The sequence below is a fragment of the Mus musculus genome, chromosome 1 (assembly GCF_000001635.26).
Source record: "Mus musculus strain C57BL/6J chromosome 1, GRCm38.p6 C57BL/6J".
In the NCBI taxonomy this organism is placed as follows: domain Eukaryota; kingdom Metazoa; phylum Chordata; class Mammalia; order Rodentia; family Muridae; genus Mus; species Mus musculus.
Window position 1 is genome coordinate 86903694 of NC_000067.6, and position 26231 is coordinate 86929924.

Below are 26231 nucleotides of genomic sequence, written 5' to 3' on the forward strand. Positions count from 1 at the left end.
CACTTCCAGGGCACGTATGACTCTACAAACTAGCAGCAAATTTCTACCTCAAGACAGAGAATTTAATCCAAATGCCATAGAGAAGGGTTTAAGCAAAAGCGCAGCACAAACAAAAAAAAGTCAAAAGACTGGGCGTCGTGATCACTCTGTATCTTTCCTTGTTTTAATAGCCAATTAGCAAGGAGGGAAGTTCTTCTACTAGTGGGAATTTCTTTTACAGTGAATTTTTAAGTGATCAAATAATATACCAAGAAGTCATATTTTAGAGACTGTAGAGTTGTATCTAATGTGCTTTCTATCTGATTCATCCCTTCACTGGGGAAGGCAAAGACCACTTTGTATGACCCCCCCCCCTGCCCCTGAGAAATCTTGAAGCCCCTTGAGCTTCATGAAACCTTTCCTTCCTGTTTTATCAGGTCTGAGCCAGAACAGATATCCTAAGGAATGTATTCTATCCTGGAGTTTTGACAGAATGTATTACTGGGGAAATTGGGGTTCCCTTTTGTGGGTTCTTAGTCTCGTTAATAAAAAGAATTTAAAAACAGACTCAGAAGAAAGCTTTGAGGACCATTTTATTAGAGTTTGAAAGAAAAACAACAGGGTAGGCAAGCTGAAAAATCTCCGAAGCTGCCAGGGAAAGGGAAATGGCCAAGAGGGAGAGAGATAGCCATGCCTTTTGAGTTAGGCATGGAGGTCAGAAAGCCCTGCCAGGGAAAGCATGCTTGGTTTAAATTAAAAGGAGAAAAAGGGAAAGTTATGGTTTCTGAGTTAGAACTCAGAAAAGTGGGCTGGCTTGGCATAGTAAAGACTTGTAAGCAACTGCTCGCCAGGAGAGACCTCTGGAAAGCATAAGCAATTATCTCATAGTGTGATCCTTATTCCTCCCATCTTCTTGGTGTGTCCTCATATGAATCAGCTCTCCTGAGAGGTGGTCTTCTGACCAAGTGATTGACAGACCCTATCAAAGTAACTCTTAGTATGGAATGCTCTAATTTTAGGGGAAGATCAGAATGGCATGTCTCCACCAAGGCCAGAGTTAAAGCCCTCACGCCATTCTTTTGACTAGGATGCAGCAACTTTCCATGAACAGGCCTCAACCAAGTCCTAATTCTCCTCATCTTTTCATGTGGCATTTTCAGTCCTAAGAAGTAGCAGAGCCTTTGTTCGCTAACAAAGAACAGGGGTGGTGAATTGGTAAAAAGGAAATGTTTTTGCCATCTCTCCAGCTTGCCTATAGCAGGGTTACAACTTATAGGAAATATAGGGGTACGTGAGGGGTATGGTCCAGAATTGATCATGAAAGAGGATTCTATCCTCAGTTGTTTCCAGCCCTAATAATCACCGTTGTGCCATCTAATAATATGACACAAAAGTAATTTCTGCAGCCTGAGTTATTACAGCCTTTTTCCCCCAAAATTCCCACTCACAACTCCTTTCTGCCTCTTGGTAAGTCAGGAAAAGGTTAGGACTCTAGAATGTGAGAACTGGGTACCCAGCATACATGAAAGAAAGCAAAGTCAGGACTGACACAAAACTCCACAATGAAGACAGGACATGCTGATAAGCATTGTTACAAGACCTGTTTATTACTAAACCCAGATCGCAGTACTGGAAAAGCCATCATAGGGCCATCTGCTCCCAGGTTCCTATCTAGAGCCCTTTTTTTTACAGCAGAGATTTCTCTCACCTGCCAATAACAAGGCTGTAAAGGTTGAAGAGAATACTGTCCTTACTTACAAGAGAATTACTCTTCAACCTCCTCAAGTGAGTTCCAGGGCCTAACATTCCCAGCTCCAGTCACTTGATGCCATAGTACTGCCTTACAGCAGATGCTAGAACCACAGAAGCCAATCTCTTAGTTTTTCTCCTCCTTTAGATTTCTTCTATGAATTTGTTATGTACGAATTCATACTTTCATGTCAGATGAATGGAAGGAGCAAAACAATCCAAAGTAGCTCAAAAGATACTATTAAATTATAGGAATTAAGTTTTTCCTCTATGACATTCCTGAATAGGTCTAAACAGCTCCCCAAATGACAGGATTCCAAATTGTTCTCTTAAATTCCTTCCAAAAATTGGTGCTAAAACTCACAAAGGACAACACCTTGTTCACAATATGGTTCTGAGAAGAGCTTCAAACTTATCACAAACTGCTAAGAGCAGTAATGGTAACTAAGAATGATGCACAGATACTGAGTCTTACCAGGAATTTTGCAAATTGCAAAAATCAAGCAAGAGTACTCTTCAAATGATGCCAGAAAAGACGAGTTTCAAAAAACTAGACCCTTTTATTTTTCAGCAGTAAAATCTGTTTTTATGGGCATCCAGTACTGCAAATAGGAAGCAGGGTAAGACTGCTTGCTAGAAGGTAAGTGTTAGCAGTTTCTGGATAACCCACATCCTAAGCACAGAGCCAACTCACCATGAACATGTATGAGTCTTTCCCTCCAGGGCTTTGTCTACTGACTGGCTTGCTTAGAGTCTTTACCTATCCTAAGTCAGATAGGGGACTAATATCCAATATATATAAAGAACTCAAGAAGGTAGACTCCAGAAAATCAAATAACCCCATTAAAAAATGGGCTCAGAGCTAAACAAAGAATTCTCACCTGAGGAATACCGAATGGCAGAGAAGCACCTGAAAAAATGTTCAACATCCTTAATCATCAGGGAAATGCAAATTAAAACAACCCTGAGATTCCACCTCACACCAGTCAGAATGGCTAAGATCAAAAATTCAGGTGACAGCAGATGCTGGCGAGGATGTGGAGAAAGAGGAACACTCCTCCATTTTTGGTGGGATTGCAAGCTTGTACAACCACTCTGGAAATCAGTCTGGCGGTTCCTCAAAAAATTGGACATAGTACTACCGGAGGATCCTGCAATGCCTCTCCTGGGCATATATCCAGAATATGTTCCAACTGGTAAGAAGGACACATGCTCCACTATGTTCATAGCAGCCTTATTTATAATATCCAGGAGCTGGAAAGAACCCAGATGCCCCTCAACAGAGGAATGGATACAGAAAATGTGGTACATTTACACAATGGAGTACTACTCAGCTATTAAAAAGAATGAATTTATGAAATTCCTAGGCAAATGGATGGACCTGGAGGGCATCATCCTGAGTGAGGTAACACATTCACAAAGGAACTCACACAATATGTACTCACTAATAAGTGGATATTAGCCCCAAACCTAGGATTCCCAAGGTATAAGATACAATTTGCTAAACACATGAAACTCAAGAAGAATGAAGACTGAAGTATGGACACTATGCCCCTCCTTAGAATTGGGAACAAAACACCCATGGAAGGAGTTACATAGAAAAAGTTTGGAGCTGAGATGAAAGGATGGACCATGTAGAGACTGCCATATCCAGGGATCCACCCCATAATCAGCATCCAAACGCTGACACCATTGCATACACTAGCAAGATTTTATCGAAAGGACCCAGATGTAGCTGTCTCTTGTGAGACTATGCCGGGGCCTAGCAAACACAGAAGTGGATGCTCACAGTCAGCTAATGGATGGATCACAGGGCTCCCAATGGAGGAGCTAGAGAAAGAACCCAAGGAGCTAAAGGGATCTGCAACCCTATAGGTGGAACAACATTATGAACTAACCAGTACCCTGGAGTTCTTGACTCTAGCTGCATATGTATCAAAAGATGGCCTAGTCGGCCATCACTGGAAAGAGAGGCCCATTGGACACGCAAACTTTATATGCCCCAGTACAGAGGAACGCCAGGGCCAAAAAGGGGAAGTGGGTGGGTAGGGGAGTGCTGGTGGGTGGGTATGGGGGACTTTTGGTATAGCATTGGAAATGTAAATGAGCTAAATACCTAATAAAAAATGGAAAAAAAAAAGAAATTCCTAGGCAAATGGATGGACCTGGAGGGCATCATCCTGAGTGAGATAACTCAATCATAAAAGAACCCACATGATATGTACTCACTGATAAGTGGATATTAGCCCAGAAACTTAGAATACCCAAGATATAAATTACAATTTGTGAAACACATGAAGCTCGGGAAGAACAAAGACCAAGGTGTGGATACTTTGCCCCTTCTTGGAATTGGGAGCAAGGCACCCATGGAAGGAGCTACAGAGACAGAGTTTGGAGCTGAGACGAAAGGATGGACCATCTAGAGGCTGCCATACCCGGGGACCCATCCCATAATCAGCCTCCAAACACTGACACCATTGCATACACTAGCAAGATTTTGCTGAAAGGACCCTGATATAGCTGTCTCTTATCAGACTATGCCAGGGCCTAGCAAACACAGAAGTGGATGCTCACAGTCAGCTATTGGATGGATCACAGGGCCCCCAATGGAGGAGCTGGAGGAAGTACCCAGGAAGCCGGGGGGATCTGCAACCCTATAGGTAGAACAACAATATGAACTAACCAGTACCCCACCACCACCACCCCAGAGCTCGTGTCTCTAGCTGCATCAGAAAATGGCCTGTTCAGCCATCAGTGGAAAGAGAGGCCCATTGGTCATGCAGACTTTATATGCCTCAGTACAGGGGAAGTCAGGGCCAAGAGGTGGGATGGGTGGGTGGGGGAGTGGGTGACTTTTGGGATAGCATTGGAAATGTAAATGAAATAAATACCCAATAATAACTAACTAACTAACTAAATAAATAAATAAATCTTTTATTGGAAACCAAGGTTCCATGCTCATGACCTTACAAAGAGTAGGGGTGGGGAACTGGTAAAAGGAAATGTATTTGCCATCTTTCTGCCTTGCCTATAGCAGGGTTACAGCTTAGAGGACAGATGGGGAAGACTGGTATGGATGTGAGAAGGTGGATCACTCACACACTGGCGGTGTAAACACAAAATGCCACAGCCACTCTAGACACTCTTGGATAGTTTCTTAATAAATTAAGCATAACCCTTCAAACCAGTAATTGCATTTCTGGGCATTTATCCCACAGAAATGAAAATATCTTTTCTTTAAAACCTGTAGATGGATTTTCAGAGAAACTATTTATAATAGTCCCAAACTGGAGACAGTCCAGATGCCCTTCAACTGGTGATTTTTTTTGTTGTTGTTGTTACCTATGAAGCTGTTTAATTAGGTTAACAATTTAGAAGACCAGTTTGTGAGGATACATCCCGTTTGTCAGGGAAAACTGAGAGCGCAGGTAGCCCTGGAGCTGAGGAACAGCTTTAATCTTTGGCAAAATCTGCAAATCCACAGCTTTCTGGTCAGCCTTTCGCTGCTCTGTAATCTCGTATTTCTCCTTCTCTGTGTCGAAGATCTCGCCCTCCTGATGCCTGGGCTTGCGCAGCTGCTTCTTCTTGAAGTAAGCGTCAGTCAGATGTTTGGGGATTTTAACATCGCTGATATCAACTTTTGTAGAGGTGGCAATGACAAACTTCTGGTGTGTTCTGCGCAGAGGAACTCTGTTGATGACAAGAGGCCCAGTCACAAGCAGCAAGCCACTGTCCAGCTGCTTCAGGAAAACCACTCTCTTGCCCCTGTGGCGTCCAGTGAGGATGATCAGGACAGTTCCGGGAGTGATGCTGGAGCGTAGCCTTCTCACGTGCTGGCTGAAGGGCTTCTTGCCATGGCTCAGCAGCTTCCGAGGAACATCTTCGGTGGGATAATACCTAGGCATTTTTTGAAGCTTCACCACCCGGGTGCCACCGTTCTTGTCCCCACCAACTGTTTTGGTGACAGTAGCAAGGACCTTCTCTTTTTTCTTCTTCTTCTCAACCTTGGTCTTGGCAGCCGAGTATTTCCTTTTGTACAAGGCCTTCCTGGAGTACATAGCAGATCGGGAGTACCTGCCAATTCCTCTCACCAGGACAGGGTTTCGGCTGCAATGGGGCTTCGCCTTCTTGGGCTTTTTACCCTTAGGGTGAACCTTTTTGGCTACTTTGGCGGCCCGGGGCCGGGAGGCAGCAGCATCACTGCCAGCCTTCTTGGCCGCAGGTTTCTTCTCCTTTGTATCAGGCGCTTTTTCACCCGCCATCTTGCAAGACGGGAAAGAGCCAACTGGTGATTGTTAGACAAGCCTTTGTGCACCCAGGATGGTCCTCATTGATACATGTGACCGTGTGGGTGACTATTTAAGAAATTATGCTGGGCAAGAAAGTATTTAAGAAATTACACAGTTCGGAAGACTGAGTAGCACATAATTCCATTTATGGGACAGTTTTGAGAAGTCCCACTTTAGAATTAGAAGACAGATTTTAGTTGCTCATGACTCTAGGAGGTAGAACTCAGGAAACTGGGAGTGATCAAGGGATCCTTCAGTCAGTGGCTTTAATTGACTGATGATGTTTCCAGGAACCTGCACATATAATAAAATTATATGGAGTATATACGTATAAATGAGTTCAAGTAGGAATTGGAAGTGTAAATAAAGTTGGCTTGTGTCGGCATCAGCATCTGACTTTAGTCACTGTAGTAGAGTCTTGTGAACTTTTATACTGTTTGGATCCCTGTAAAGGGACACAGCACCTGTTTTTATTTCTCACAGATGCCAATTAATCTATAACTATGTCAAATTAAGGGTTCCATTTCAAAGTGGCAGTAGGTAAGCACAAATGAGAAAGTAACTGATGTAGTGTGAGGAACTTGCTAGTTTACAGAGCAAGTGACTTTCTAACTTAACTTTGAAGGACTAATAGGATGTCAGTGTGCTTTGCCTTATTATTTAAAAAGAAGACTCAGTTAACATTGTCATGTGTTTTGAAAGAAGTTCTCACTGGTGGAACTGGTCACCACTGCCTAGACCTGGTATTTCCAAAGACTGGAAAAGTGCACACAAACAGCAAGGCATCAAGGAGTTTTATTTATGAGTGGAGTGAGAGTACAGTCTAGACACACTGCAAGGGAACAGTGGGCTAGTTCAACTTGAGTGCCCAGGAGCCTGAGGTTACTACTTAGGGCTTGCTTATATGGTTCTAAGAATGGGAGAGTTGGTTGCTAAGGGGTTTGTATGGGTAATGTATTGTTTTGTAAGGGTGATGTCTGGGTAACCTTTTGTTTTCACTGACAGGCTTAGGTTATATGAGTCTGTGTTCACTTTGTATGTCCATTACTATGATGCATCTCATTTTAAACATGTGTTCATCCACTTGTACATAGACATAAGATATTAGAGGTGTTGAAGATCATTCCTTGGAACTAGTTTGCCTTACTGTACATGTACCCACAATCAGCCCAGGTTGGATCATCCCATTGCTTGTGGCTCCTGGATATCATTTTGGACATGTTTAAGCCCAGAAAAGGAGTTATTAGGGGTTGCTAGGGAGCTAAAAGTCAGAGTGACCATAAGCCTTTGTTTAGAGTAGCCAGAAGCTGGAAAGAACCCAGATGTCCCTCAACAGAGGAATAGATACAGAAAATGTGGTACATTTACACAATGGAGTACTACCCAGCTATTAAAAAACAATTAATTTATGAAATTCCTTAGGCAAATGGATGGATCTGGAGGATATCTTCCTGAGTGAGGTAACCCAGTCACAAAAGAACATACATGATATGCACTCACTGATAAGTGGATATTAGCCCAGAAACTTAGAATACCCAAGATACAATTTGCAAAACTCATGAAACTCAAGGAAGACCAAAGTGTGGATACTTCACTCCTTCTTAGAAAGGGGAACGAAATACCCATGGAAGGAGTTACAGAGACAAAGTTCAGATCTGAGACTGAAGGAAGTACCTTCAGAGACTGCCCCACCTGGGGATCCATCCCATAAACAACCACCAAACCCAGACACTGTTGCATATACCAACAAGATTTTGCTGACAGGACCCTGATATAGCTGTCTCCTGTGAGGCTATGCCAGTGCCTGGCAAATACAGAAATGGATGCTCACAGTCATCTTTTGGGTGGAACACAGGGTCCCCAATGAAGGAGTTAGAGAAAGTACCCAAGGAGCTGAAGGGGTCTGCAACCCTATAGGAGGAACAACAGTATGAACTAACCAGTACCCCCAGAGCTTGTGTCTCTAGCTGCATATGTAGCAGGGGATGGCCTAGACAGCCATCAATGGGAGGAGAGGCCCTTGGTCTTGAGAAGATTCTATGCCCCAGTATAGGGGAATGTCAGGGCCAGGAAGTGGGAGTGGGTGGGTTGGGGAGCAGGGGGAAGGAGGAGGGTATAAGGGATTTTCAGAGAGGAAACTAGGAAAGGGGAGAGCATTTGAAATGTAAATGAAGAAAACATCTAATAAAAAAAAGAGAGAGAAATATGCATGAAACTCAGTAGAGACTTGGTTCCAGGTTGTTAGGTGCTTTGTTGGGAAAGGAGTATGTGTATAGCTCAAGCTAAGCAGTGTCCTGGATTGCTAAGTTTTCCTAATGTCTGTATGCCTCACTAGGAGGAGATGCCGACATGGCCCTTGAATTGTATCAATAACCACAGACCTCAGTGAAGTTCAAGGGGATGTAAGATAACACAATAAAGAATATGAATAGAATAACTTTTCTGTGAGAAAGATGAATAAAATTTACAGATTATATGCTTAACCTTCCAAAAAGAGAGACAGAAGAATAGGCCTGGTACCCAGGTGCAAAGTCTGGAAGTCGATAACCTGTTTAGAGTCACAGGACTAGTAAAGGCTACCAGGAAGTAGAACCCAAAGAGGAGAGTTCCAAGAATAGACTCCAGAGCATGCCATACTTCCCAGATGCTTCCTAGGGCAAGGTGGACTTAGAGAAACAGAAATGTAGGCCTTAGAAGAGTTGAAGAAAAGGAAAATGTGAATTTGTGTCAAGATCTAATCATGTTCTCTGAGTAGTGTTGTCATTTGGGACAAGGCGGAAACTCAAACCACTACATTGTATTTAGCTGTCAAGTTTTTATCTTTGCCTTTTAGATGTGTTAAGAATTATTCTATGTGGTGACTAGAACAAAAGCCAGATCCCAGTCCATTGAGGAGTGGCTGGGAGGGAGGGAACTTCCAAGCACAGATGTCTGTTTTAAGGACTCTGCTGGGCAGAGAGGGAAGGGGAGCCTGAGAGAAGCAAGATCCTGAAGATGGTTTGGGAATGAGGTGGGAGGCTGGGGCAGTTGGCAAGCCGTGGCTGTGCAGCTCTAGAAAACATAGACATTTTTGGACTCTTCTTTGGAAATTACCTTCAGAGCCTGAGGCACATTTTCAACAATGGCAAATTCATCTTTTGAGGGTGAATTTAATTTTTAGAAAGAGCCAAGTAAGTTCAGAGCCAAAGGTGGTAAATCAGGTGGGTGATCAAGGTGGGCAATCCAATTTTTTTTAAAGAACTATAATTATAAAGTAGTAAAACTGTTTAGCATGGTGACACTGTGTGAATGAGTGCATAGAGTCCTTTAGCCTGTGCAGAAAAACGGTCACCTGTGGAAGCAACTGACCTTGTTACATAGTTCCCCTCCTCATGCTTCAGTGCAAGTTGCCTGTGTTTCTGTTGCCCAAGGGGTGTCTTAGTGGAACTATCCCAAAGTTTATATATGTGAGAATCAAGTGTTTCAAACTGTGATTGTTTAAACAGTTCTCCTGTGGTCTTTCAGATGTAATTAGAATTCCTAGGATAGGAGTGTTCCCACAAGCATAACAATACTTTAAATGTGTGTTCAATTATCCTTTTCTATAGTCATATTTAATCGTTTCCTTTTGAAATAGTTACTTTGAAAATATTAAATCACTCACACACTCTCAGATGTTTCTCAAACCTAAGGCAGTACTGGGTGCATAGTGGGCACTCATTGACACCCCCCCCTCCATCTTTTCTGCTCTTGTGTTTGACACACAAACCAACGGGGGGAAAATCAGTTCCCTGGTAGATCATCTCTGTTAATAGTTGGCCAAAAAAAAAAAAAAAAAAAAAACCAGGGTTAAAAAAAAATGGACATAGGCAAAAGTTTGAAGTTTCCTGTAGCCTTGGTAACGTGTTGCTCACCGAAGCACATCCCTTACTGAAAGTCTATCTTATACCTTTTATTCACATGTATTATACTAATCAGTAAACCAGTATGGTGGAACACATTTATGGCTCAGACAAATGCAGGGTCACACAGCTGCAAGGAACAGAGCAGAAACTTGAATTCAGACCTTCAGGTATGCAGTCCTGGCATCTCTCGCCTCTGATCCTCATGTCTCCACCTTCATGGCCCATGTCTACAATAAAAAGAGCAGTCTGTCCAGAAATGCTTCATCTTCCCTCCCTCACACTGAGAAAATAGAAATTAAAATCTTTTTTACTTCAAATTCCTGCTGGCGAAGAGACTGGTGTTCTTGCATTGTGCTTTATGGAATTCAAATGACGAAAGCAGTAGTTTTAAAGTTGACTTGTTTTTGAAATGGAAACCTGACCTTACAGTTCATCCATGCCCTCCCTCTGCCTCCAGCACCTGGAAGGCTCACGCTGCTCCCTGGAGTGGGTGGTGTGGAAGTGGTGACTGTAACATCCTGTCATGGCTTCCTTAATGAGAAAGCATGAGAGAAAGCTATGACAAGTTTGCCATTCTAGGAAACTTTCCACAGCTGCTGCTTTAATTAAAACTTTCTTGGGCCCAATGAACAGAAACCACTAGAGCTCACTTAAGCAGAAAAGGGAATCTGTTTTAAGGCTTCTGTAGTGCCTTTCAACCAAAGGGCAGGGAGCTTAGGAATGCAATGAGGCAGGAACCCAGAAACTTCTTGTGGCCTCTTCATGTTCCCTTCACCCAGAGGAACCTCCTTTGCCTCCTGGTGGGAAGATCACTGTGTTGTCCTGGCCTATCCTCCCAGAGGCAGACTAGTTTCTCTCCTCCTCAGAACCCCACTCTTCCATCTCTCTTTCTCTGTCCCAGTTCTAGACTCTGTGGCAAGGCTCAAACTGTCTCAGCTTGGGTTCAGTGCTGATTCAGGAGAGGTCTTATAGAGCGAGCAGCCTACATACCCACCATAGCTGTGCTCACTCCATATTGTTGGTTTTGACTTTTTGAAACGGGTTCATTCTTGTAGTGCTGGCTGGTCTAGAATTTCTCACTCCTATCTTTCTCAGTCATGCTAATTATTGATTTCCATGCCAGGAGTTGGAAACTTTAATTAATTTTGATGTTGTAGGGATCAAATACATTAAGAATGGAGAGTTTAGGAGATAGAGAGATAGCTCAGTGGTTAAGAATGTGCACTGCTCTTGTAGTAGACCTGAGTTCAGTGCCTATGACCACACTGGATAGCTTACAACTACTGTAACTCCAGCTCCAAGGGATCTGATGCCATCTTCTGGTGTTTAGGGGAACCTGCACTCACATCTGTGTAAACGCTCACAAAGATACAGACATACACATAATTAAAAATAATAAAAACAAATATTGAAAAAATCTTTTAAAAAAGAATGTGGAATCTAAAAGTAACATTGGCTTGATTTCTCACTTACCACTTCCTATGTGGCCCGTGAGGGTTTATCTGAGCCTTAGCTTAATATATATTCTTTCCCATGTGTTGTGTTGACTTTTAATAATAACATATATAGTACTTAGCTTGGAGACATGTATCCAATATACTTGATCAAATATCGTTTCTTCCTTCTTTCTAAAAATCATTAATATAAAATATCATACCAAAAAGACATATTTAAGTTGCACAGGGAATAACTCCTTCACATGCCTTCTCACTGCCCTCACACTGCTCTCACACTGCCCTCACACTCCTTCACACTGCCTTCACACCTCCCTCACACTGCTTTCACACTGCCCTCACACTGCCTTCACACTCATTCACACTTCTTCACACTGCCCTCACACTCTTTCACACCTCCCTCACACTGCCAACACACTGCACTCACACTGCCTTCACACCTCCCTCACAATGCCCTCACATTGTTCTCACACTGCCTTCATATTGCCTTCACACTTTGGTTATAAACCCTCAAAAAAAATCTCTAGGAGAGCCAGCCCTTCTAAGTAGTGGCTGGAAGCCCCAGGGCATTACCAGACATTGTTTCACTCTAAGAGATCTGCTGGTGCATGAGGTATAAGCTCAGTTGGGGCTGGAAAGATGGCTCAGCGGTTAAGAGCACAGACTGCTCTTCCAAAGGTCCTGAGTTCAATTCCCAGCAACCACATGGTGGCTCACAACCATCTGTAATGAGAGCCAATGCCCCTTCTGTTGTGTCTGCAAACAGTGTACTCATTTAAATAAAAAGTCATTTGTGCCACCTCTAACCTTTGTTCTAAAGGTTGGAATTGATGAAAAGAGCACCCAGACAGGTTAGCTCACACACACACACACACACACACACACACACACACACACACACACACAAGCACACACACAGAGGCACACACTAGAATAAAATAAAAAAAAATGTCTTAGTGAGATGGTTCATTGGATTAAGATGCTGCTAACCTTGCCAGCCTAAATTCAGCCCATGGAGTCTTCATAGAGGAAGGAGAGAACTGACTCCCACAAGCTGTTCTCTGACCTTCACACTCAATGCCATGATATGTTTATACTCAATATAACATAAATAGAAATGAAGTTATAAAGATGTTTTTAAAAAGAGAAGAGCCCAAGAGAATTAATTAAATCACTTCTCAGCCTTTTGGTTAAAATTCAGTGAAAATTTAACTCAGCAAATACTATTTCTAGTATATGTAAACAGACACTAAGAACTAAAAACCATTTAAGTGGGGAAGCAGTCTTTACAGAGAGAACTAAGTATAGAAAAGAAGAAAATGAATTTCTACATATTCCTTTCATTCTCTCTAGATGTTTGCACAGAGCTGGTTCACCAAAGTCTGGGGATAGTGAAGGCCAGTACAAATGTGGACGCCTTTTTGTTATCAGTGGCCTAGTCCTAACAGCGCAGCCCAGCCACTGCCCAGAATCAGATGCAAATGCTGCAGTAGGAGAACAAAGATAACCAGTCCAGTCATCCCAAAAGACACTGGAGACCGCTGACTCAGCTGTGTCTTCAGGAGCTTCCAGGTTATATAAACCAGATAATGGGTAGGAGAGTGAATATACATCATTTCTAATGTAGTTTTGACCAAACTGTAGTCTGATTGATCTTTACAGTTAATCTGGGCGTTGTCTCCTTAGGAAGGGCGCTGATGCATAAGGCATAAATAGATTAAGCTCTTGATCAAAGCAGCCCGGTTTTTGTTTAGTTATCCATGGGCATTTAGTCGAGCAGCCTCACAGTCCTAATTACAGTCAAGTCAGGGAGACTCTTACATGCTGTACAGCCCTCTAAATCGAGCTAGAAGCTGTTGGAGAAAGGGGGCATAATTGAATTCTCTGTCTTAGAGGCTTACTTTGCCCTGATAGTCAAATGAAGCATATAAAAGGAAGAGAAGGGAAGAGACCAGGCATAGATGGTGCTACTTCAGTTGTGGTGGAAGAGCAGTGTAAATTCATGGTTGATTCAAAACTTGAAAAGGACCAGGCAGTGGGAGTCAGCCAACGGGGTGGAGGAAGCATGCCTTTTCAAAATGAATGTTTTATTAAGTGGGTGAAGTCTAAAGATGGTGTTCAAGTATCATGAACAGTGTCATTAGGCCCAGCGTAGTTCTGTCAAACACTGAGACCATTGCCAATTCCCATGAATTAAAGTAAGAGGCTTGTACAAGCGATACATACTACATTTTAATGAACTTTGCTCTGCAAATAATGACAACATGGATAATATCCATCCTTAAAACATGAAAATAGATAGACCTGTGCTTTAGGGTGAGCAGGAACTCGGTCATTTCTTTGTTTAGTGAGGAGGCCTGAACCCCTGACATCCAGGCTGTGGGAGGACTTCCCCAGGCCTCTCCTACTCCAAGCAGAGCTTTCAATACTTCATTCTGCCCCAGATCCTTATTTGGAAACTCTCTGCACCAAGCAGTAACTGTTAGCATGCTTTCCTCTTGGAAATCTAAGTATTTAACATTAAATCTGCCAGAAATTCACAGCCAGTACACTTCCATCTCTGCTTTTACTTATAAAACCAGTTCTGAACAGTGCAGCAGGGTTAGAACCCAGCATGAAAACCTGGAGACAAAAGACAAGGCTTGGCTTTTCTCGTTACTGAGAGGAAAAGGTTCATACTTTTTTCTCTTGAAATTTCTGAAATATTACTCATTTTAGAGAAAGTAAGAATAGAGTTTCTGGTCATCCTAAAGTATAGCTGATATTTATTTTGGTGTTTAAAAATATATATCTATGTTGGCATTATTTACAGAGAAAAGTGTATTAAAATGTACTATATATCACTTGTACAAGTTTCTTACCTTAATAAATGGGAATTGGCAATAGTCTCAGCATTTTACAGAACTATGCCAGGCCTAGTGAGCCTGTTTATGATGCTTGAACACCATCTTTCCACTTCACCCACTTAGTAAAACATTCATTTTGAGAATACATGTTCCAGGCAGCTCCTCTGCCTCCCAGGAAGAATATTTTGAGGTCTCCCAGTGACCAGGGGATAAAGAGACTTGACAAGAGAGCCCTAGAATGCCTGAGGAGCTAGTCCTTTGAAAGAGTCATTGTTATGGAATCTCCCTTTGAAAGAGACCACTTTATCTTGCTTCTAAGCATCTATAGGACAGACAGCATGTTCTGAAAAGAAATTCAGGGTAGTGTTAAAGGTAATCTAGTATGGATAGTGTGTAATTGGAAGAAGGATAGTTCCATTTTTATGGTTGCCATAACAATCATACAGTTGTACAAAAAATGTGCATAGCTTTTATAGAAGCGAGATGGCAACATTGTGATGATTCTTCTCATATCAGAACAACTGTTTTCAGATCTGAAAAATAGTGTAGCTTAACCCTTCCCCAGTTAGCACAGCATGTTCCCTGAGAACCTTCCAAGTTCCTGGCTGTTGAAATGCATTCACACTTGTATTTGCATCTAAGCCTGATAAATGGATTGACAATTAAGGATGATGATCCTTTCAACAGCAAGTTCTGAACTCCTGATTTGAGAATTCAAAGGATTGAGGGGGCGGGGATATATATATTTCTCTATTTGAGGATAGAGATGTCTAGACGTAGTTAATTCCTTGACTTTGTTAATATTCTGTCCACTAGAATTTAAATTCATTATTCCATTGTGTTTAGTCTCAAAAACAAAAAGTTCATACTAAGATTTGGTTACAATTTCCATTTTATTTTTACGTGTTGACTATGTTGCTTCTGGAACTTGTGAATTGAATTTGTGTAGTATATTTAAGTTAAAATATATCTATCCATACACTACTTTTCAAAAATCTATTCTACCCGCCTCCATTTTTGTATTAAATATAGCCTCTCTTAAGGACAAATGCTTGGAATTTGACTCTTTTAGACATACAAATAAATATCCCATTTGATGAAATTTGATATAAAAAATTTATGAGCTTACAAGTTCAGTGTAAAGCTGTCAAATTTGGAGTTGTACATAAGATGAAGTTCCTTTCAATATATGTATGTATGTATGTGCATGTGTATGTACATTAATATGTTTTTGAGACAAGATATCACTATGTAGCCCTGGCTGGCCTACAACTTTCTATGTAGACTAGTCTGTCCTCTAACCTACAGAAATCTGCCTACCTCTGCCTACTTCTGTTTCTAGTGCTGATACTAAAGGCATGCACCACCCTGTACAGCAAGATATTTATTCTTAAGTATTGTAACAGGGGTTCATTTGAAACTGGCCTTTTGTCTTCCCCAACCCCCATCTTTTTGTTTTCTGTTCTTTTTCTGCTGGATGAAACCCTTCCACAGATTTCATTCACCTACCATAGCAATACACTCTGATCTTTCTTTGGATCTTACCTGAACCTGGACAGATCTTACCACTCTATAACCCATTTCTCCAAACCACCCTCTTCTGTGCCCTCCACTCAACAGGAAACAGCCATAACAGAGACTTTACCCTGCTTACCAGGACAGTGGAGTGAAGGATTGACCCTGGGGTGGAGGTGACAGTACAGATGAAGATGGTACAGCTGAATGTTCAAAATACACACTTAGCCTGTGAACTTGCAATGGAAGAACATTGACAGACACGTTGCATCTCTCCACAGTGACAGAATTTATGAAATAGCAACAAATTCACAAACTGTAGCCAAGCGATCCTGATTTTTCTTAATAGCCAGCTGAGGAAAACCAGATATTTTTGGTTTTTAGATTTGTTCATTTTTAACCCCAATCTTAATTAGTAATATTAACTATAAGATCACTCAGTAACTGAGTCTATATCTACATACCTATTTACCTATTTTTATCAGTTAATATTCTCAAAGTCCATCTTAAAGTAACCACAGTCTAACATTTTAAGTCTGGATTATAGGGAAAGTACTACCAGAGTAAAAGAGAAAGAAACAAGCTAAGCGGTGGTGGCACACACCTTTAATTCCAGCACTCAGGAGGCAGAATAAGGCAGAGATCTCTGAGTTCCAGGCCAGCCTGTTCTGCAGAGTGGGTTCCAGGACAGCCAGGGCTACATAGAGAAACTCTGTCTCCAAAAAAACAAAAACGAGGGAGAAAAAGAAACAGTTGTACAGAGAGCTTGGGATAAAAAGACTTTCTGGGCCTAGGGGAATCATCCACCATCCTCACTCCCATTGGCACATATATACATACTATTTTCAGAACATTGAAAAGCCCAGCTCTTAGGTCATCTGAAACAGGACGTGTGCAAAGACAAAGCTAGCTGTCTTTGCCCTGTCTGTAAGAAGCTCCCTTGGTTGAGTAAGTTTAGTGTCCTAAGAAAAATTCTGGTGATGCACACCTTTAATCCCAGCACTTGGGAGGCAGAGGCAGGCAGATTTCTGAGTTCAAGGCCAGCCTGGTCTACAGAGTGAGTTCCAGGATAGCCGGAGCTACACAGAGAAACCCTGTCTCAAAAAAACAAAACAAAAAACAAAAACAAAAACAAGAAGAAGAAAGAAGAAGAAAGAAGAAAGAAGGAAGAAGAAGAAGAAGGAAGAAGAAGAAGAAGAAGAAGAAGAAGAAGAAGAAGAAGAAGAAGAAGAAGAAGAAGAAGAAGAAGAAGAAGAAGAAGAAAGAGAGAAAGGAAAGGAAAGGAAAGGAAGAGGGGAGGGGTGGGGAAGAAGGGGAAGAAGAAGGGGAAGAAAGAAGGGGAAGAAGAAGAAGAAGAAGAAGAAGAAGAAGAAGAAGAAGAAGAAGAAGAAGAAGAAGAAGAAGAAGAAGAAGAAGAGGAGGAGGAGGAGGAGGAGGAGGAGGAGGAGGAGGAAGAAGAGGAGGAGGAGGAGGAAGGGGAAAGGGAAAGGGGAAAGGGGAAGAAGAGGAAGAAGGGGAAGAAGGGGAAAGGGGAAGAAGGGAAAGGAGAAGAGAAGAGAAGAGAAAAGAGAAGAGAAACCATGGGGGAAGGTTATGACTTTTGTCCTTATCAAACAAGAGACTCACTTCTTCCTTCATGACATCCTCCCATGGTGCATTCTCATTGCAGCCTACCCAGACTCCATTGTCGGTGCGATTGCTGTAGTCAGCTGCTCTGCTGTATTTTCTCTGTCTGGGCTCTAATTTCAGTGCTTTTTATTTTCTCTCCTTTGCCCTCCCCCACCCCCTGAGAGACTAGCTGGATAGAAACCTTTGTGTGTTCTCAAATTAGTCCTGAACACCTAGAACAGTAAATACCCATTACATATTTGTTGGATGAAGGAACTCTGGCCTTTTTTTCTTGTTTCCAATACCATCTTCATGTTGATGCTTCATTGGTTCCAACAACTTGAACTTGTTCTTGACCAAAAAAAAAAAATTGATATTTTATGAAAAGGACTACAATTATACACAATTATAATCCATTTAAGAAAAAAAGGAATGGGCATATTTCTTGGGAAGTATCAGGTTTGAAAGGTTCTGTGGTTTAAAGGGAGTCAGTTGATCTTTGTGGCTACAAAGAGACCTAAATGTAGTTTCTCAGCCATATTTTAGTTCAGCTCCCACCATGCTTTGTAACGGTCAGAGCTACCTAAAGTTGTAGGCATGTCTAATGAAGCAATGAACTCTTTTCCCCACTCCCCATCCCAGGTATTCAAGATGTGGGTTGGCTTGGGTTTGGAGACACCAGGGATTACATTTGGGCTGGAGTGAGCTTCTTACATTAGTGATTCCATGACTGAAGTCTCTGAAGTAATACAGTGACTTTTAGGATATCTATCTACCTACCTGTCTCTATTTCACTTGGATTGAGGATGTAGACCAGTCATAGAGCAGTTGCTTAGGCTCTGCGTCAAAAGAGAGAGAGAGAGACAAAGACAGACAGATAGACACACACACACACAAACACACACACACACACACAGAGAGAGAGAGAGAGAGAGAGAGAGAGAGAGAGAGAGAGAGAGAGAGAGGATGGATGGATAAACCAGAAATTGGTGGGATGATTTAAGTATACAGGGCAGCAAAACAGTGGAAAGATAAAGAATAGAAAAGAAAGGAGAGTTCTCTAAGTGTAATTTGATTTGAGCCATTTAAAGGTTTAAATACTAAAAAATAAAATTAAATCTAAGTACTGAAGAATCTTAAGCAAAAACTTGATTTTAAGTTCAAGGTTAACCTTGATACATAGTAAGATCTTGTCTCAAAAAAAATAGTAAGTGATTTATGATACATTGAATTTTTTAAAAATCAATGATTTTATAAAGATATAAAAAGGAGGGGAGGAGGGAGAAAGAGAGAGAAGATAGTTTTGGGGCAAGGTAGGTGAGCATAAACTCCTCTCATTAGACAAGTGCCAGCCAGTACATACACAATTTTATTACTTATAAAATTATAGTTAAGTGAAAATCATCCAGGAACACTAAAACCGCTAGCTGAGTGGCTGTTTGTGAATAGTATATTCATAAGATATAGAGAGTCTTTTTCCCTAGAAGATATTTTCTGTGTGTTGGGTAACAAGGAACTATCAGCTTGGTCTGGCTATGAGTACCTTAATCTATCTACCAAGATGGTCTGACAGTGTGCCTTCTGATAGGATACATGTCTTAGTCAGGGTTTCTATTCCTGCACAAACATCATGACCAAAAAACAAGTTGGGGAGGAAAGGGTTTATTCGGCTTACACTTCCATACTGCTGTTCATCACCAAGGAAGTCAGGACTGGAACTCAAGCAGGTCGGGAAGCAGGAGCTGATGCAGAGGCCATGGAGGGATGTTACTTACTGGCTTGCTTGCTCTGGCTTGCTCAGCCTGCTCTCTTATAGAACCCAAGGCTACCAGCCCAGAGATGGTCCCACCCACAAGGGGCCTTTCCCCCTTGATCACTAATTGAGAAAATGCCTTACAGTTGGATCTCATGGAGGCATTTCCTCAACTGAAGCTCCTTTCTCTGTGATAACTCCAGCTGTGTCAAGTTGTCACAAAACTAGCCAGTACAATACAGTATGAAGCCTATACCACACCTGGGAAGTACTCAAAACATTCACTCTTTAACCAGCCAACCTCTTTACAGCAGTCAACCCTTTAAATAGAACTTGGAAATACAGAGGAGATTAATTTGCCCAGCTGGCCTGGTGCTCAGGCTAGCCTCAGATTCATGACCATTTTGCTTCCATGTCTTGATTTCTGATATTACAGGTAGATGCTGCTGCGATTGATTTATTTATCTTCATGTTTCTCTTTTTTCTTCTCTGAGGAAAAACTTCAGTATAACAGAACAGGTGACATTCTGAGACAGCTGGCCTGGTTCTTGTAAACCAGCAGTGTTGTGGTAAAAGACAGCTAGATAGGATAGTAAAGGACAAAAAAGGCGTAGCTAACAAGTACAGTGTAGAAACTGACCCAGTTCTGGTTCAGGAAGAGAAAAACTGGTGAAGTCTTGTGATAAACAGTTGAAGATGCATATGTATGACTTACAAACTGGGTGTGGTACCACTGCCTTCTTGGTTTAGACTGTAATATTGTGGTGCCGTAGAATGCCCTTAGTCTCCAAACACATACTGCAGTCCCGAGGGCATGGAGAGTTCTGCAGCACTGCTCCTACAGGAGTTCAGATAGGAAGAGAAAATAATCCAGTGCATAAAGCAAGATATGTGGAGGGAAACAGAAGAAGCAAATATGGCTGAATGGTGACCTCTGGGGAGTCGTTCATGGGGAAAGGGGGTTTGTGAATTTGCTATGAGGCCCAAGCTACCCCAACACTCATTTTGTAGCCCGGGCTGACTTAAAACTGCTGACCCTCAGCCTTGAGCAACCTTGAGACTCACCTCTGATGGGTCTTTGTAGATCATTTTACAGCTGTTCTTCCAATGTCCCTGAGAATTCAGAGGGAGGAAGGTTTTGTTGAGCACATTCTCTGCATTTAAACCATGGTTCCCCTGACTGGCTCTGGCTTCCTGGCTCCACAGTAGCAGAGAAGCTTGTCATGTGGCATTAGCAGAGCCACGAGGAGTTCAGTGGGTGAGTGAGTAAAAGAATGGAACAGGGAAAAGTCATTTCAGGTGCTTCTGAGTCCCATTTCATCTTTGTCTTATAAAAAATCAAAGAGCTTAAGAACCACATTCATTTTCAAATACTTGCCAGCTCTTGAGGCTTCTTTTTGTGGAGTCAGAGTTAAAAATTCCTGGCTAGGTAAAAGAGACTTTCCAAGAATGCCATGCCATTTCTCTCTGCCCATAGTATGTCCTCACGAGTGCCACTTCATTACTGACTGAAAGGTCGAAGAACAGGACTGGTGACCTTAGACTTTTATCATTTTTTAAAACAATCTGGAATTTGACTCAGCATCAGCTGTGTCAGTAGAACTGAGAGAGAGAATTGGTATTAAGGTTTTGGCAACTGCCATTTTTAAAAGTGGTTGTTGCACCCCTTCCTAAACTAGGAAGGGCAGGGTAAACTTTGAGTGGTCATTCCAGCTAATGAGGCTCTTAAAAGACACTGCAGCACTCACCTGGTGGGCCTCTGTGGCAGTGTTCTCAGGGTACGGTACCATGGATAAGTACTCTCTTTGTCCCTTTCTTCTGATATGTTTTAAATAAATTTTTTTGCTTTCTCTATTAATCATGACACCATTTAACTAAGAAGGTGTTAGAGTAAATATTTTATTCCTTATCCTATGAAAGTTATTTCTTAGAATTTTTTTTTCCATTCTCTTTTGCCCATTCACCACCGTTGACCCAGATCCTTCCCACCCTCATTGCTTGCTCTTAAGAGGACAAACCCGGAGTCACGGGCAAAGGAGGACCTCTATAAATTTTGTTAATCTGGAAATGGTTCTCAAACCACAGTTTGTAAAACACTATTTTATGAGAAAAGAAGATGGGATGAAGACAGAAAAGGACATCCTTGGAAACAATAACACTGTGGTGTGGCCACAGGATCCCATGCCAGGAAGTCATGAGTTCTAATCCTCAATGTGTTTCCCAAGGCACAGTGGCAACATTGAAGGGAAAAGTGCTAAAGAGAGCCCTTTGGTTATTTTTTCATTCATCTCTCAAGCAGTTCTTCATTGCATGTATGCTCTCAGTGTTACAGATACAAGTCAATGTCTGCCAGAGCAGGTATTGTCTCTGGCTTGTCACAGTGGTAAGATCTGTACATAAGTAAATAACAGTATATCGAGGACAGTGGCCAGCACCATTGGAGAGGAGCAGGTCACAAGCATGGGTAGAATAGGACAGAGTGTGTAGCTTCCACTCTGTAGAGTCCCAAAGATCCCTGAGGAAAGATGGCTCCTGGGTCTCTAAAAGCAAGGTTGGTCTTAGACCTTAGAAACTGGTAGGCAGATTCTCCCTGTACAGAAATAGAACAAACAGTGGTTGAGAGAATATGGGATACAGACAAGCTGGGAATGTGAGATTTAAATAGAGAAGTGTCTGAAAGGCTTTGACTCCTAAGCTGAATTTCTGTTTTATTCTTTAAGGAGCTGCAGAGGGGTTTAGACTATATATTTGCTATCTGCTAATTAATCTGGCAATAACCATGACCTTAAGGAGAAATTTCTGTGGTAAGTGGTAGGGGTCATGGCTAAAATCTAGTGAGGTGAATAGTAATGGAGTACTGTGGAGACTAGGCAACTGCTTCTAGCTGAAAGGGGTTAGAGATGGTGGCACCTTGAGGGGACAGAGGAGACAGGATCACCTAGAGGATGTGCAAGACAGAGGAGCAGAAGTCTCTTCTGTGCATGTCTTTCTTGGGCGCTTGGCTGGATCATAAGGGAATACAGAAGGCTTTTAATTATTCTTCATGTATTTTTTTTTTCTAGAACCAGTGGTTTCAAGTGAAACAGACTGTTTTGGAACTTTACTGTCCCTTTAAAAAGTTCTGCTAGTCCCTCAGTCACGTGCTTTCGGTTATATAACTAACATTCTGCAGCCTCCTGGAGTCTCATTCTTTCCCTCCCCTACCTGGCACTTTCCTTTCTCTGGGTCAGGTTTAGCTTCTTTCTAACCATTGTTGCGGAACTCTTTAAATATTTGGTCTCACGGGTTCTAAAAGCTGGCAGGCCAGGCTGCTCTCTGCATGTTGTGAGACCAAAGCCTTCCAAAAAGGGGGCCAGTAAAATCTCAAGCATGTTAGCAGAGTGAAGCAGCCGGAGGATGCAGTGCACCTCCTCCATACCCAATAGCTCCCAGCCACTGTGGCCCTCACTCACCACACCATCATTGTCATGGCAGGTTCCTGATCATGGAGATGACAGTAGGTTAACTAACTCACTGGGCACTGAGGAGTGTGGCTTATCAGGGGCATGCACTGCCTATTACTGCCTTGATCTCCATAGTAGGACTGCAAGTCTAGAGTTCACTCCAGCAGAGCAAATCCTCCTTCGGAGCATTCTAAATTTGATACTATCTAGAAGTTTGTTCTTAGCCCATACTGCATGGCTCTTTGTCCCAGCATGCCCTCAACAGTCCCATCTTAGTATATATGGATTTATTTATGCTCCCCAATTTAGATTTGAGAAGCTTGTGATACTGTATATAATGTAATGACATTCTTAAAATTAGGAAATGGGGCAAAACATATCTTTGAATAGAAAAATAGGTAGAAGCTAGAAACCACAAATGTCTTCTGGGAGATGGGTTTTCTGAGTTTCCTGAGTCAAAATAAAGACAGAATCATAAAGCATAAAATAAAATAAAAATAAAGCATAAAAATGTATGCATCTGTGAGATTAGCTCACAAGACTGTTTCCTTGTATTATACCAACTTTATCCATAAGTATACATAAAAGAACACTGCTTAGACTGGCTCCTGGATCCATCAGCCTTCCTGCAGTTAGCAGCATAGCCCCCTGTTGGCTTCTTACAATGTCTCTCAGGCTGGGCCTATGTGGTGTTAAAGCCTCCTGTAGGTCAAAAGTTACACTGGAGGTCTGTGTAGAATGTCTCATTACAGGCCATTGATCTCCAAAGGCTCTTCCTTGCAGAACCCAGCTTCAGGAAGATGCTGGATGACAGGAAAGAGCCAGGGAATGCATCTGGCAAATGCATCTGGCAGGACTGCTGGTACCGACTTAAAAGCACTAAGTCCCGTAATTAGGAGATTGGTCCAGCATATATAAATTGAATTTTTTCTTTGATAGATTAGAAAATCAACTTGAAGTTATCAGTGTTCTATTAAGAGCATGTAGGAAAGTTCTTCAGTGTTGAGGATCAAGCCTTGAGCAAGAGCAGCTGTTCTGTCACTAAGCTACATCCTCATCCCCTCACACAGTAAGATTTTTAGCATACTGTCTGTGTTACAACTAACCAACTCTGCTATTGTGTCAAAAAAGTATGCCTGTCCCAGTCAAACAATATCTGAATTTATGTAAGTGAATTAATATAATTCTCATGTGCCATGAAATGATTCTCTTTTGATTTGTTTTCAACCATTTAAAAATGCAAAACTGAGGCTGGAGAGATGACTTAGCAGTTAAGAGCACTGGCTGCTCTTCTAGAGGACCCAGGTTCAATTCCCAGCATTCATAAGGCAGCTCACAAGTGTCTGTAACTCCAGTTGTAGAGGATCTGACACCCGCTTTTGGCTATGACAGACATCAAACACACAAGTGGTGCACCTACAAACAAGCAGGCAAAGCACCCATAACATAAAATAAAAATTAAAAATGTAATAAAATGCAAAAGCTGATGTTGGCTTTCAGGCTATTTACAAGCAGGTGGCAGGCCAGAATATCACTTGTTCAGCTTACCTTCTCAGTAAGACCCCTGAGTACTATTCCTTGATTTTCACTTTAATTTAGACTTTACGTTCCTGGCTTAAGAGCAGATCAAAAAGATCATGGTGGAATAAACTAGAATTTTACTCAGAAAATAACTGTGGGAGAGCAAGGGGGAAAAAGCCATTTATAAACTAACCACAGAAGTTGTACTGTATTGCTGATGACTGGGTCTGTTTCAGGCTGGAAATGTTCTCGTAGGCATTAGCATTCGTTCATTGTGTTCTTAGAAATGAATGCCCCAGAGCTTCTGGAGACATTTACAAAAATACAACTTACTAGTTAATCCTCCAAGTAAATTAATAAGCCATGCCCCACCCAAGCTAACAGCATTTTTTATTTTGACCTTGAAGGACTTTCTTTCAGCATCTTATGATGTCATTATGATGAAATAAAAGGACCACAGCATCCCTGCTACCCTGTGTGACATGTCAGATTTAGTTGCACAAGTACTTTTTATTGAGTACTCAGTGTTCATAAAGCATTTGACTAGGTTTTATGGAGGAGACAAAAATGAGCAAGGAGCAATGTATCTTTCCTTTACCTTGTGAACTAGGTTTGAGGTCCTCCCCATTGTACAGTTTATTACTGTATAGTGAGAATCAATTTAATCCTCCTGGGGCTTTCTATTACTACACATCCAATATTTCATTTTATACAGTCAGAACGGCTAAGATTTAAAAACTAAATAAATGAATGAATGAATGAATGAGTAAAGGAAACAAATGCTAGCTAGTGTGGATGGAGGAAAGGGGAGCACTTTGCTGATGGTGGGACTGCACACTGCCTCATTCACTATGGAGATGAGTGTGGAAGCTCCTCAGCAGGCTAGATGTAGATCTACCACATGGTCCAGCTCTACCACTCCAGGACAGATTTCCCAGGGATTCTCAGTCCTTAGTGCAGAGAAAACTGCTTATCTGTATTCATTATTGCTTTATTCACAACAGCCAGTAATGGGGAAGAGCCTAGAAGACAGTGAACTAATGAATAGAAAATGAAAATGTAGTAATACACACAATGAAATATTAAGCTATAAAGAAAAATGAAATTATGAAATTTGCAGGCAAGTGGATGAATCTGGAAATCTTTTTGGTATAACCCAGTCCCTTGTAGACAAATGTTATATGTTCTTTCATATATATATACATTTTAGCTTTGGGTCTTTAGATATGTGTGTTTAAATTAGAGTACCCATAGAAGTCAAGAAACTAGTAAAGGGGCCCTGAGGGGAAGATTTCAAGAAAAAGGAGAGAGAATACAAGTACTGTAGAGTAGGGGAAGGGAACAGTGGAACAGGCAGGGTTAAATGAGAGTGCTAGGAAAAAGGCTGGACAGATGACTCAGTGGTCAAAACAGAGGACCAAAGTTTGTTTCCAGCATCATGTCAGGTTGCTCCCAGCTGCCTGTAATGGCAGCTTCAAGGGACCCAATGCCTTCTTCTGGCCTCTGTTGATACTACATTCATGTAATACACTAATACACTCAGGCATACATAATAACATCAAATAAATACATCTTTTTAAAAATGGGGTAGATGTTAGAAGGACAGGGTAGAGAAAGGAATATGGGAAAGAATAACAGACTTTTGAAATTGCCATATGGAAACATATTACTGTAGAATATGCATGTACATATATACATAGATAGATAAAAAGAGTTGAAATGAAGTTATTCTAGACCCTCCCCCACATACAAACATTAAAGGCGCATTGCTCTTGGTCGCCTCCAGAATTCATAGGACTTGGGAGATCAAGCTAGTATCAACCTGGAAGCTTCATCCCACTGGCTACCTGTGGGTATAAGGATAAATTTTTCAAATGTAGTTAGGGATTATGCTGGTTTAGTAGATCCTGACTTCACTATCCATAGATAGTTAGGTTTCTAGTACTAGGCATGCTTTCTCTCTAGTTGATGGCCTTGGTGCTCAGTTAGAGAGCTCTTGTTTACCATCAAGCTATACATGCCATTACTGCACCTTTAGTGTTAATCTTGCCATGATGTTCATTGTTGTTGTTTATACGCATCATAACTCCCTCTCCTGCAGGCTCACTGACAGTAAGATAGAAATTCCTCTGCTGCTCTGTGCAGTAGGCAGCCTACACATCTACATGCTGTATACCCATATAGCTAAGT

General features: G+C 41.7%; 1 protein-coding gene, 1 long non-coding RNA gene and 1 pseudogene across 11 annotated transcripts in view; 1 reads left to right on the top strand and 2 right to left on the bottom strand.

The window, feature by feature from the left end:
* Positions 1-26231, top strand: part of Dis3l2 (DIS3 like 3'-5' exoribonuclease 2) — a 348174-nt gene that overhangs the window by 201770 nt on the left and 120173 nt on the right. The gene's annotated exons all lie outside the window — the stretch shown is intronic.
* Positions 5069-6015, bottom strand: Gm6136 (predicted pseudogene 6136; annotated as a pseudogene).
* Gm41909 lies at positions 19247-24412 on the bottom strand. The gene is made up of 3 exons (XR_878338.2): positions 24235-24412; positions 20143-20190; positions 19247-19915 (listed from the first exon to the last, which is right to left on the bottom strand). It is a non-coding gene; the product is annotated as a predicted gene, 41909 (long non-coding RNA).